At 39.2% G+C, this 13,322-nt stretch overlaps 1 protein-coding gene across 2 annotated transcripts in view; it reads right to left on the bottom strand.

The window, feature by feature from the left end:
• RBM47 (RNA binding motif protein 47) overlaps window positions 1–13,322 on the bottom strand; it is a 79,164-nt gene that overhangs the window by 36,355 nt on the left and 29,487 nt on the right. The gene's annotated exons all lie outside the window — the stretch shown is intronic.

The raw sequence follows: 13,322 nt of genomic DNA, 5'->3' as shown, positions 1-13,322 counted from the left end.
AACCCTTTATTCCTCCTTCTATCCTTGAAAAGACAGGGAACAGTAATAAGAAAATAACCAATTTCTTCCTTTGTTTTATTTTCCCCTCTGTCTCATTTATCCGTACCCCACCCCGCCACCGACTCCAAAATGCACAACACAATGTTTAGGAATGAATACACATGTAGCTTATATTTTATGCTTATAGATTCACAAAAAGAAGAGGTGGTGCTCTTTACAGAGATGATACTATCTAGCTCATGGACTCCCCCTGCCCCATTTGGGGGCTTATGCCACACATCACTATGGATCATCACATTCTTGCCTGCAGAATCCAAAGAGGGTCTCAAAAACCACTGCAACAAGCGCTCCAGCCAACCACTACCAACTGATTAGAAGTGGTATAAAAGCAACTTGTTACTCTGCCCTAAAATGAAGAGTTAAGACTCTTCTGAGGATGTTCTTTGCACGGACTACTATAAAAAGTAGGATTTGGGATCCTAGGATAATCTTAAAAATCATGATATAGAAAACATTCAGATTATGAAACTTAAGTTCAAGATAAGGGTATTTTGGATGAGACGTTAAAATATATCCTAAGCACAAAATTTTTACCTGTATTTCACATCTGAAAATATAATCTACCAAACTTCAGGAATATCCTCTCCTCACTATGGAGAGCCCTCATTAAGCCATCTGAAGATCCAGATGACTTCCATGATTCAATATGGCACAGTGGCTGCAACACCAGACTCGGAGCACCTAGAAGACTGGGATTTTAATTCTAGCTCTGCCATGCCTTGTTCTGTGTTCTCAGGCAAATTATTTTACCTGGCTGAGCCAAAGTTTGCTCCCCTGAAGAAATAAAAGAGTTGGATTACCAGTAGTTTTCAAACTGGTTTTTTACTATTTGTTTTGTTTTCCTTCGTTTTTTTAGGTGTAGCGTCCTTTCTTCCACCAAAAATTTACCTAGATGCAGAAACAAACTGATAAAACAGGAGCTGGCTAAACTGGTGGTTGGGGATGATATGGGGAAGCATCTCCACCCATTCTGCTCCATCATCCACGGGGGCTGTATGGAAACACCATAGGATCTTTAGGACCACAGAGCACAATTTGGAACCTGCCAATTAAATGGCCTCTAGGGACTTCCCTGGCAGTCCAGTGGATAAGACTCCGTGCTCCCAATGCAGGGGGCCTTGGTTCGATCCCTGTTCGGGGAACTATATCCCACATGCATGCCTAAACTAAGAGTCTGCATGCCACAACTAAGAAGCCCGCATGCCGCAACTAAGAAGCCCGCATGCTGCAACGAAGATCCCGTGTGCTACAACTAAAACCCGGTGCAGCCAAAATAAATAAATAAATAAACAAACAAATAAATAAATGGCTTCTAAAGTCAGTTACAGCTCCAAAATTATTCTGCCATAACTATCTCTATAATGCAATGACTGGCAAGGCATTCAATGGGATTCATAACTTTATGGGAACACAAGCAATAAAACTAAATCAGGGCTTCCCTGGTGGCGCAGTGGTTAAGAATCCACCTGCCAATGCAGGGGACACGGGTTCGAGGCCTGGTCTGGGAAGATCCCACATGCCGTGGAGCAGAGCAACTAAATCCATGTGCCAGAACTACTGAGCCTGCGCTCTAGAGCCTGCAAGCCACAACTACTAGGCCCACATGCCACAAATACTGAGCCCGCGCGCCTAGAGCCCATGCTCCGCAACAAGAGAAGCCACTGCAATGAGAAGCCCGAGCACCACAAAAAGGAGTAGCCTCCGCTCGCCGCAACTAGAGAAAGCCCGCGCGCAACAACGAAGACCCAACGAAGCCAAAAGTAAATAAATTAAAAAAGTTAAAAAAACAAAAAACAAAAAACTAAATCATACTCCAATAAAGATGTTTAAAAAAATAACTAAATCATGAGCTGGCTTTAATCCTTATTATCAATGATCTACTAAAAAAAAAAAAAGCCACACCCTCAAATAAATCATAGCGTAATTGCTGTTAAACTCTGTACATCTCAAAGCATATAATCCTCACCCTCGTCTGTGAGGTCGATTTTCTAAATGCTACATCCTGGATAATACCTAATGATCAGCATCACAGTGTTTCATAAATAAAAATAAATATGCAAATTACACAAGCCGTGTCCTGAAATTAATTCTACCCTGTCAAGGCAACAGAATAAAATGTAGACTCCTGCACTATTCATTTACTAGTGAATCCAGACAAATTTATTCAACTTTTCTGAGCCTCAGTCTCCAGATCCATAAAGTGGAGCTAATTCCTTGCAGGACTGCATGGAGAACAGAGAAAATACTTGTAAAGCACCATTCCTGGCACATATTTGTGCAGAATTGTAAGTTTTCTCTCTATAATGGCAAATTTTTTCCTTTGAGAAATAATATCATGGTAATGGACATGTAAACTCTATGAATTGGAAGCAAATTATTAATATATAAATGAAATTATAGGTTTTATATAGTTTTGTGCTAAATCTTAATGATGGGAAGAAGAATTATTCAAGTGCCTTTCACAGCTATTCAAGTAACAGAAAATTTCCCCCAAATAAAACACTTCGGACTATTTGTTTCCAGAAAAATCCGATTTTCCAGAATGCCTCCAAACATAACCCATTTCATAAATATTTAAAGATTATTTTGTCATAAAAATCTTCAAGCGAAACCCACATGCTACTTTCTTCCCGTGGTTTCACACTCCTCCTGACACAAAATTGGGTGTCTCGGGGCACCCTGTTTGAGAAATCGATCTCTAGTACAAATCCTCCATTTTACTGTGGAGGAAACTGTCTTACTGAAGGTCATGTAAAATTTGTGGGGCAGCTCTTAGAGAAAAGAATTATTTCCAGACATAAACTGGGTTAATTAATTCATTCCAACCCCTCACCCATTCCTTGTTGTATGAAAAAGCTATGGATATTGTCCATTATATCATGAAGTCTTTAGGAAGATCAACTGGGGAAATTTTCTTAGATTCCAGTAGAAGAAAAAGCTGTTCTGAGCAGAACACTGGTTTGTTTTCAATTTTTCAGGCATGTGAATCTTAAGAGTTACTCATGGGTCCTTCTTCAACAAATGGGGGGATCTGAGGGCAATCTGTTGGACTTATGACGCCTGTGGCATCATCTTAATTTGCCTACCCTGATTTTTTTACCCTCTCTTCTTTATTTTGTCTACCATATATATTTTTGAAAGCAGTTCAAATCCACTTTTGCAATAAGGCAGGGTGTAAATAAGTATGTGAAATTAATAAATGTATTGTTTTCCAAAGGATGTTCCAATCTAATATCAAGTTCCATGTCACACTCTGCTTCTCTCAACTCTCACGCATAAACCGAGGCTAAAAATAACTTTCTCACCCTGACTCCTCCACCAACAAATGAGAATTCTGTTTCTTAAAAACAAATCCTGGCTTCCCTGGTGGCTCAGTGGTTGAGAGTCCGCCTGCTGAAGCAGGGGACACGGGTTCGTGCCCCGGTCCGGGAAGACCCCACATGCAGCGGAGCGGCTGGGCCTGTGAGCCATGGCCGCTAAGCCTGCGCGTCCGGAGCCTGTGCTCCGCAACGGGAGAGGCCACAACAGTGAGAGGCCCGCGTACGGCAAAAAAAAAAAAAATAAATCCTTTCTAAAGATAAACCAGTTGCCCACACCCAGGGACGCTAGGACACGGGCCTAAAGCTACCAGGAGACTACCAGGGCAACAGTCTGGTAACAGAGTTCTGGTTCTCGCTCTGCCACCAGCAGTGTGAGACCACCCGTATGCCACTCAGCTTTTTGGCCTCAGCATCCTCACCGGTATAATGAAGCTGCTATTAACACCACATGTGAGAGTCATTACAAGGATAAAATGAGACACTACATTTGAACACATCATGTAAACTGCCAACCATCAACTCCGGCCTGGATGCCTGCAGTAGTATCCCAGCTGACTTCACCCATCCACTCTTGCCTGCTGCAATCAATCTGGCTCTCAAGACAGGCTAAGTGACCTTTTAAAAACACACAATTCGATCATGTCACCCTCCTGCTTAAACCTCTACACTCTCTTCCACTGCCCTTAGAATAAAATCAGTATCCCTAGTAAGGTGTATAGGAAGACTGGCTGCTTCCTCCAGCCTCATCTTGTGTCACTTCCCCCTTAACACTTGCTGTTTCCAGTGCCTTAAACCCTCACCAATGCTCCTACCTAGCCAGCTTGTTCTCATCCTTACACGTTACTCCTCAGAGGTCATCCCTGGAGCCCCTCAAAACATTCCTGAAACATCATATAATCCCTCACAGCGCTTCTCGTAACACTGGCTTGAACCTCATGAAATTGCTGTTTGGGGGGACAAAAACGGTAGAATATGGGCAACTTTATATGGTTTAATCTTACAGTAGTTGGTATAATAGCAGTCTTCTCCAGGCAATTGTAAACTTGCCCGGGGCAGAATCTAGATCTGACTCATTACTATAATCCCAGTGTCCCACACACAATCCTAGCACAGGAGTAGGTGCTTCATACTTTAATTAGTGTGAGGAATTGTTACTACTTTTTTAATGCTAAGCACATAATTTATATATTGTCATTGGTAGTATCGCGTTTTTATTCAGATGCCACTTCTGTGTTGCATAGGAACAAAATGAAGAAATAGAACACAGAAAATCACCTTTTTAAGATTTTCATTTCTGGTGTTTCTGGAAAGAAAGAATGAATTCTAGTAAGTATAATACATATCATCGGGGATAGAATTTAGCCCACTGGTATGGTATCATTTATGGATTTTTTTTCTTTTTTAACTCAAACGTTTCTCACCAAAGGGCAGAAGGAAAACAACTCTCAAAGGAAACCAGATGATTTGGATTTATCTTTTTTTACAGTTTTTGCCACGTGACAGCAAATCAATTAGGGGGGAAAACTAGCATATAAAAGAGTGCTAGACTTGAAACCAAGGAATTTAAAAATACACTTCCCCATGATATTCAAAAAGAATGCATCTAAAACATTCCCAGATCGCCTTACCCAACTATGCCTTATCTTGTGTCCCTCCTGAATTGAACAGAGGAAAGACCAAGTCTAAACAAGTTGGGATGATGTACAGGGTAGGGGAGGCTTGTGCACAAAGCATGTAACTTAATAATATTAATAACAGCTAATACTCACAGAGTACTTATTATGCACCAGGCACCGTGCTAAGCATTTCGTGTACCCTGTCTTATTTAATCATTACTACAACCCCACAAAGCAAATTCTATGGTTATACTCGTCCTGGAGATGAGGGAACTAAACAGAAGGAGGGTGCCCATTTGCTCAGGTCCTTTAACTGTAAATGATGAAGCTGGGATTCAACCCCAGGAGGTCTGAGACCAGAATCTGTGCTCTTAATTATTCTGCTCTATGGAAGAATCCGATTGCTTCTACACCCCAGTCTGGAAGAGTGGAAAACTAAAATTTGTGTTATAACAAAAGCGACAAATTACTCTGTATGTATTTATATTGCAGCTTCAGAGTCATTTATGAGAAGTCAGAACTGTGAATGGCAAACCCATGGATTTTCAAGGCCCAACATCTAAGAATTTTTTGAAGCGTCTCAATATTCAACTTTAAACAGTAAAAGATATTCTCAACTTGGGTTAGAAATAAAGATAGGAGTTTAACTTTTTGGATGAAAAGTAGAGAATGTTAGATACTCATAAATATCATGAGCTCAGAAATACCTCATTACCCAATTTGTTCCCTAGATTCTTGAAAAGCTGGCATATTTGGGGAAGTTTTTGAGAAATCAGAGACCCCATGAAAGGAGTAAACAGAGCCTGCAATTTCACTTTCTACGGTTGTCAATAATCTCTAGTCAGATCTTTCTTGCTAACATTTAATAAAATAATCTACCTCTTTTAGTAGCAAAGAAAACAAACACGCTAACATTCACATCAGAGAAATTATTTTTAAAATTAACGCAAGTTACTAATTCTTTACGTACGATTCACAGGTGGTGGTTATTGATATATCACTACCCAGCCCCCCTCCATCTTTGTGCATTGACATTTGACCCTTTTTATAATGTGCACCTTGTACCAGTGAAACCTAAGGCACCAGCTAGTTACTCATTAAACCTGGGTGCCAAGGGCTGACTTGTACAAATTATGCTGTTAACTGCCCAGCCTGGCCTGTGTGCAGAAGTGGAAAAAGCAATCATCATAGCTGTGAAATTCTGTCATATCGGCAGAACTGAACTACAAATTGCAGCAATTCGTGCCTGACCTCTGATCTGTGAAGTTAGTCTAAACCTTTGAACCTCAGCTTGGAATTGAGAAACAGCATTTACTTGTACCAGAGAAGATGGCTGCTGTGAATAGTTAACTCCGTGACTGGTTCTTGATCTACATCCACCTCCCCCAAAGAGTCAACCACAGCAAGAGACTTAGGAGGGAGATCTCGAGAGTAGACTTCTCATAAGGCGGCATTATGAACAAGTCTAATATAAGTAGAAAATTTCAGGATGCAAGTCTTTTAAAGGAGCATATAAAAATAATTTTTGAAAAGGGGAGAATCTGAGATAACTGAAATCACTGGGCATTTATACCTAGGGATAATGTGCACTAAAAAAATTCTCTTTACAAGTTAAACAAAAATAGAGTTTTAACTAAACACTAAAATTAACTCTGCTCAATATTCTGCACCGACCTAAATGAGAAAAGAATTTGCAAAAGAACAGATACATGTATAACTGAATCATTTTGCTGTACACCTGAAACTGACAAGACGTTGTTAATCAACTATAATCCAATATAAAATAAAAATTAAAAAAAAATTTTACCAGATGGTACCATCTCTCATATTATATTTTTAAACAAATACATTATCTAATTTCTGTTAGAAATTTACAGCTTTTAAATTTACAGCTTTTAAAGCCCATATTAAGACATTTCTGGGAAAAAGCAATCATGGGAAACCAGTTAAACTTTTCTTTGAACTCAAACTTACCTTCTGATACTAAACATTAGATGTAGGCTAATGAATAAGTATAATAATATATGTTTTTTTAATGTATACATTTTGTCGCAACATTGATTCATCATACTTTATTCATAATGAAGAGGGTTTTTCTTTTCAGGATTAGCTTCAAATGCTATCCAAATCGCTCCATTTCCAGGTAGAAAGAAGCGAATAAAGATTCTTTATCTCTGGTTTCTTTGAGTTAATATTAGAACAAATCTAAACAGCACATAAATTATAACTAAACTATTCGTTCTAATAAAAGTGAAACTAATTTATGTAGTCTTTAAAGTATATAAACCTACACTTAACTAATTCCATTTTATAAAGTTTACTATTGGTTTGAAAAAATGATTGATACAAGAGAGTCTATATCTTATACCAGCACTTTACTCAGAGGAAAAGTCATTATCACTAACTTCTGTGCAGTAACTCTCAAGAGCTAATTCCATTAATTTCTCATTTTTCCTTATCACATGTCACTTAAAATTTCTTCTTTAACGACTGACTCTGAAATGACTTTGGAAAATAAATGTGGACATTATTGATAAATTCCTGCTTTTTGTCCCATAATTAAAATAGCAGCAATCTATGAAAACATGACTTTTTTTTCCCACCTAGTTTTTTCAAGTTTGTTAAAGTGAAGAGATGCTAGACAAACTAATTTAAAAAAAAAATGTTCTTAGCTTAGGAATTTCGGTTTTGCTGCTGGTAAGACAAACTGTGCAGCATTTGAAATTCTCACAAACTTCCTTTTTTTTCTTTCTTTTTTTTTTTGCCTTCGGTTAAAAACAAAACAGATCATTTGTTTATTCTACGTGATCTAAATTACTTTAACCAACTCCTCTCTTCCAATTACAACAAATAAGGTGTTCCCTACCTTTCCAGTCTTGAAATCTGGATGCAACAGGCTAATGGTAACAAAAGCTTTCCTTAAGCAAACTTCGCTCCTGATTCAGGAACTGCGTAACTCTGTTATACATGGCACACCTCTCCTCATTGGTCAATGAGCTTTGGCCACTTAAAGGCCTTGGGAGTCATTTGCTAAGGGCACCTGAAATGAACTTGAGTGGGTGGTACAGAAAGAAGGGAGGTGTTAAAATTGCCAGATACAAAACGCTCAACAGCAGCCTGAAAATTTGATAGCAAACCTACTGTAACAAATGGATCTGGGGAAGACCCAAGAAGACAAAAGCTCTGACATTTCATAGAGAAGGAAATTTAACTGAAATATTTTATTCATACACCAATACTGACTAAAAGGAAACAAATGATTTTTTAAATTCACCTTCCTAGAAACAAGATGGATGTCCACTACATTGTTCTGCTTGCTGTAGACAAAGAAAACAGTAATTCTTACTTCACTTGAGTTGTTGAGTTCTAAACACTTTATATATGAACACACATAGAAAGTGCTTAGAAAACTTCCTGGCATACAGAAAGTACTCAAAAAATACTACTATGATTTCTTAGAAATGTTCTATTTTTAGCAAATATTGGTTTTTTTTTCTTTTCATTGTATCTGGGGTAGGTAACTTGGAGTGAGTGTCCTTCATCTTTTCTACTAATCAGTACCAATAATTGGGTTTATGATAAGCCTGGCAGAAAAAAGATAGAGGCAAAAATTATACAAGAACTAAACCCTCATTTTTTTTACTTCATCCATTTGGAACTGGAAATGGATTTATTGGTAACAGGCAGAGAAAAACAGAAGGGACAGAGAAAGAAAAAGGAGTGGTAAAACATGATTCATGCATAATAAAAACAGTCCGTACATAACAATGGATCAGCAGGACCTGAAGCACTTAAGCAGAGTAAATACACTCCTCTTCAAGCAGTGAAGAGATGGAACCCACTCTGGGGGTTGAGTTTGTCAGTTCAGGCAGCTGGGAGACGAGGGGAGAAGGGACCAGAAGATGGGCTGGAGGAGGGTCCCTGAAAGCTAACCTGTGACATCTGGGACCACCTGAACCAGGATTAACATGAGCTCCACAGCGTTCAAAGAGAGGAACAAATCTGAAACTCTTCCGAAAACAAACATTTCAAACTTGTGACCTCAAGTGTTCCCTTAGTTGTTATTCTGTAATTGCGAACCTTATTAAATCCCATAAACTTTAGCAATTTGAAGTAGCCAGGATGGGAAGTAAAAAGGCCAGAGTGACAAGAAAGTTTTAAATCTGTTTATCTACCTATATTTTTTTAAGAGAAACAGTTTTATTACTCCCAAATGAAATAATCTAAAGCTATCAGTAGTGACAAGAAAATTATCAGCAGGTTACTTAGTAAAGGGTCAAAATCCAGAACAAGTCTAAGATTATAATCATGTTAAATATTGTATAAAACTAAATTGCCAGGTTCTGATGAAAGGAAAATGGAAGCAATTTTTCAACGATACTAAGGCAGTGTTTCCAAAAAACTATCGACTTTAGACTAAATTCCTTTTGACTACAAAAGGAACCCAGAAAATCTGCCTTGTATATAAGAGTAATTGAGTATATTATATAAGAATTTTTATCAATTCTGGATGTGTGACATGCTTTAAGCATTAGGAAGAATATTTTTGGTTTGGAGGTTTGGTGTATGAATGGGTGTCGGTCAAGTGGGTGACAGAGAGAGAGAGAGAGATAGAGTGTGTGTGTGTGTTTGTTTATGTGTGAATTCTTATACCAACCATTACCAAGAATGCAAAAACATAGGAAACAAACCAACTTAGGATGATAAATTTTAAGAGTAAGGTGGTAAGGACAGGGCAGTTTTTCACTGGATATCTAAAAGCAATCATTAAAACTACCGCCTGCCCTAAACAAGAATGAGCAACTTCTCCCTACTTTTGCTTTGAACAGAGTTAATTTAAAAAATACATATATGGCACACAGATATCTACGGTCTTGGCAAAAACAATGCACACAAGTTATTATAAATGCACACAATATAGACAAGTACACAAAAAAAGTAAAAGTCATCCCTTCTACTGGTAGTGACACTGACTCCTATTACATAGCCCTGGATGTAGGGAGATGTATCAGTATAAAAATTGTGTGTCAGTGGCATCAGAGTAGACACATGTTACATTTGCTGCCTTAACTTCTGATAGCTCTGGTGTGCCTTGGTCATCCCTGGAAGAGCATCCTTTGTTTTAACAAGGCAACTTTGTTTTTAGAGTGGACTGACAGCAGGCAAATCTGAGATCTGAGACAGTAGAGAAAAAAAAAAAAAAAAAAATACAGGTGCAAAACAGAAGCTTGAGACAAGATGAGCTCTAAGGTAGATCTGGAAAAAGGAATAAGAAGATTCAGACAGGCCTGGGAGAAGAGAAATTGGAGCATGAGTGAAGACCTGGTAAGAAGCCAGGAAATTGTTATGTGGGCTATTTTAAATATAGGTAATATCTATTAAAGTCCCTTTTACATCCTACTAAGAGAACATTCTTTTTTATTTTCACTTACCTAAAGGCTTAAAGATATAGCTGATGTAAAGATCAAGTAAATGTGTGTTTGCTCTTTATTTAATAGCAGTATATAGTTTTCCAGAAGTAAATTTTACACTATATATTTAGAATTTCAAAACCTTGCTGAAATTGGGCATTGTATTAATGCATGACTAAAGCATAAGAGGAAGAAACTGCACACACACACACACACACACACACACACACACACACACACACACACTGAGGTACTAGTTTTCATCTGAAAAAGTGCCGATTACTGGCACTGATGCCATGTATCTGTACTGGTGGTGTCAGCAACAATAGTTGGTCATGACACTAACTAACCAACATTGGAAAAGTGAGTTCAAAGAGCTGAAGGCATGCAGGTATACATATGAGAGTCCTCCTAAAGAATGTATGTGATAAACACAGAACCCACCAGAAGAATGGCAATATTATAAAAGGATTAACGCCTCCAAGACAGCTTTTGGTTTCCACATACACGCAACATATGCATGCCTTGGCCTCAGCTGCATGCGTTGTTAACATCCCTTTACCCGCCCTCTTCCACCACTACTTTAGACCAAAGAGTCTTTTTCTACTTTTATGTATTCTCTTTTGGTTAATTTGTTAAATATCCCATTAACGGTATCAACAGGAAGAATTAGATAATGGACATTGCCATACCTGGGCTGACGAGTTTATCGTATCTGGACATCAGAAAAGGATCCGAGGGCTTTCATTTAAAAATTTTAAACGTTATCTTCTCAACTGGTACAATTGCTTTAAAGAGTAAAATTATAATAACTAATATTTGTGTATTTCATTCACTCAATCAATATTATCAAGTACCTTCTAAGTGGCAGGCACTGTTCTAGGTACTGGGGCTATAACAGTAAGCAAAACAGACAAAAATCCCTGCCCTCGTGAACCCTATAATCTCATCGGGGGAGACAGACATTGAATGAATAGATCAGTAAAATATATAGTATGTTAGATTATGAAACAGCTAAAGAGAAGAAACAGCAGGGAAGGAAAATGTGTGTGTGTGGCCAGAGCGGCGGGGGACCATCCTGCACGGTCCCTGTCTTACAAGGGAAAGTATATTTATTATTACTTATTATAAAAATTAAGCTTGGAATCCATTAGATGTCTAGTGGGATACACTCTTAAAGCATATACCTACCCTCATTTAAATCATATGTCAAGTACTTCCTGCTTACATAGTATAGCTATTTAACGTGGACACAGGCAAGGCAGCAGACATCTTAAATACAGTAGTAAGAGCCAGGTACATGGTATTACAGAAAGGAACCCAAGAGAGAATGAAGTGCTTTGGGATGATTGTTTTTTTGTTTTTGTGGTACGCGGGCCTCTCACTGTTGTGGCCTCTCCCGTTGCGGAGCACAGGCTCGGGATGTGCAGGCTCAACGGCCATGGCTCACGGGCCCAGCTGCTCCGCGGCATGTGGGATCTTCCCGGACCGGGGCACGAACCCATGTCCCCTGCATCGGCAGGCGGACTCTCAACCACTGCGCCACCAGGGAAGCCCCAGGGATGATTGTTTTGAAGTAAAACGAATTTTCCCCTCCTTTCTCAGGTTAGCAGGAACTTCAGAGGGTTTAAATTGGCCAGGCTGGGCTGCAGTGGGATCTCCTCTCACCCTTACCCTAGCTCACCCCCTTCGCCCCTATTTAATCACAGTCTTTAGGCTCACCCTTATTGGGGATATGCGGGACTGAGTCCCTACTTCTTGGAAATGTTCATCATGACAGGGAACACTGACTCAAGAAGAGAGAGGTGGGCGTGGATCAGATCTACTAACTTTTTTTTCAGAATCTAGGGTTCCAGCATCAGCACTGCATGAGTTAATCCAGAAGCTTTACAATCTTATATGTTAATTATGCCTACTACAGAGCTTGTCTCTAACTTCTCAAAGTGACAGAGAGATTTACCCAATAAATTAAAGTATAACCCTATGCCATATCCAACCAACTCCTTCCTTCCCAAGCTTTACTCAAGCCAGGGATACTTTTTTTTTTACTTTAAAATTTATATTTGTCACAAAAGCAGTCCTTCTAGTGCTCTCCACCTTCCTGTGTCACAGGCAGACATGAGGAGACCACAGACTTCAAGCACCCATGTTTATTACATACAACACTGACAAGGGTACATTTGGGGAAGCAGCCAATGAAGAGGCACAAAGCAGAATCATCACCTAAATTTCCTAACTTTTACTTAAACTCATCACCTCCATCTATAATAAAATCACTGTAGCTAACTTCTCTCTATAGCCCTTGTCAGATACAAGACACTGTTACTAAGTGCTTCACATATATTAACACATGCATCCCTCATAAATATATCTTGCAGTAGGTACTAGTAATGTCTCCATTTTACAGATGAGTAATCTAAGGCATAAGAAATAGAGTAACTTGATCAAGACAAAGAGCTAGCAAATAGTGGATGAGGATTTGAACCCAGGCACTCTGGCTCTCAGAGATCACATTTTACCACATCTAGGTAAGTAATCTTCCTCCCTTCCTCCCTCTCCTTTCTTTCCTCTTAATTACCTACCTCTCTAGCTACCTACCCACCCTTGACCTTGCTGCTCTGAGCCTGCCAGTGACAGGCATTTCTGTACTTACAGAAAACCTTTGGAACATCTGGGGGTGGGGATGGGGGCCTCGCCTTGCGGCTGTGCAGGATCTTAGTTCCCCGACCAGGGATGGAACCCGCGCCCTCGGCAGTGGAAGCGCGGAGTCCTAACCACTGGACCGCGAGGGAACTCCCTTTGGAATAAGATGGTATCTTTGGAGCCAGGGAGGAAAACCTTTAATGCTCGGTGAGTAAAATGATAATTTATAAAAGTCACAGAATCTAATTTAAATCTAAAGACAATTCTCTCCC

The sequence above is a fragment of the Delphinus delphis genome, chromosome 5 (assembly GCF_949987515.2).
Source record: "Delphinus delphis chromosome 5, mDelDel1.2, whole genome shotgun sequence".
In the NCBI taxonomy this organism is placed as follows: domain Eukaryota; kingdom Metazoa; phylum Chordata; class Mammalia; order Artiodactyla; family Delphinidae; genus Delphinus; species Delphinus delphis.
This window is presented reverse-complemented; position numbering and strand designations above follow the sequence as displayed.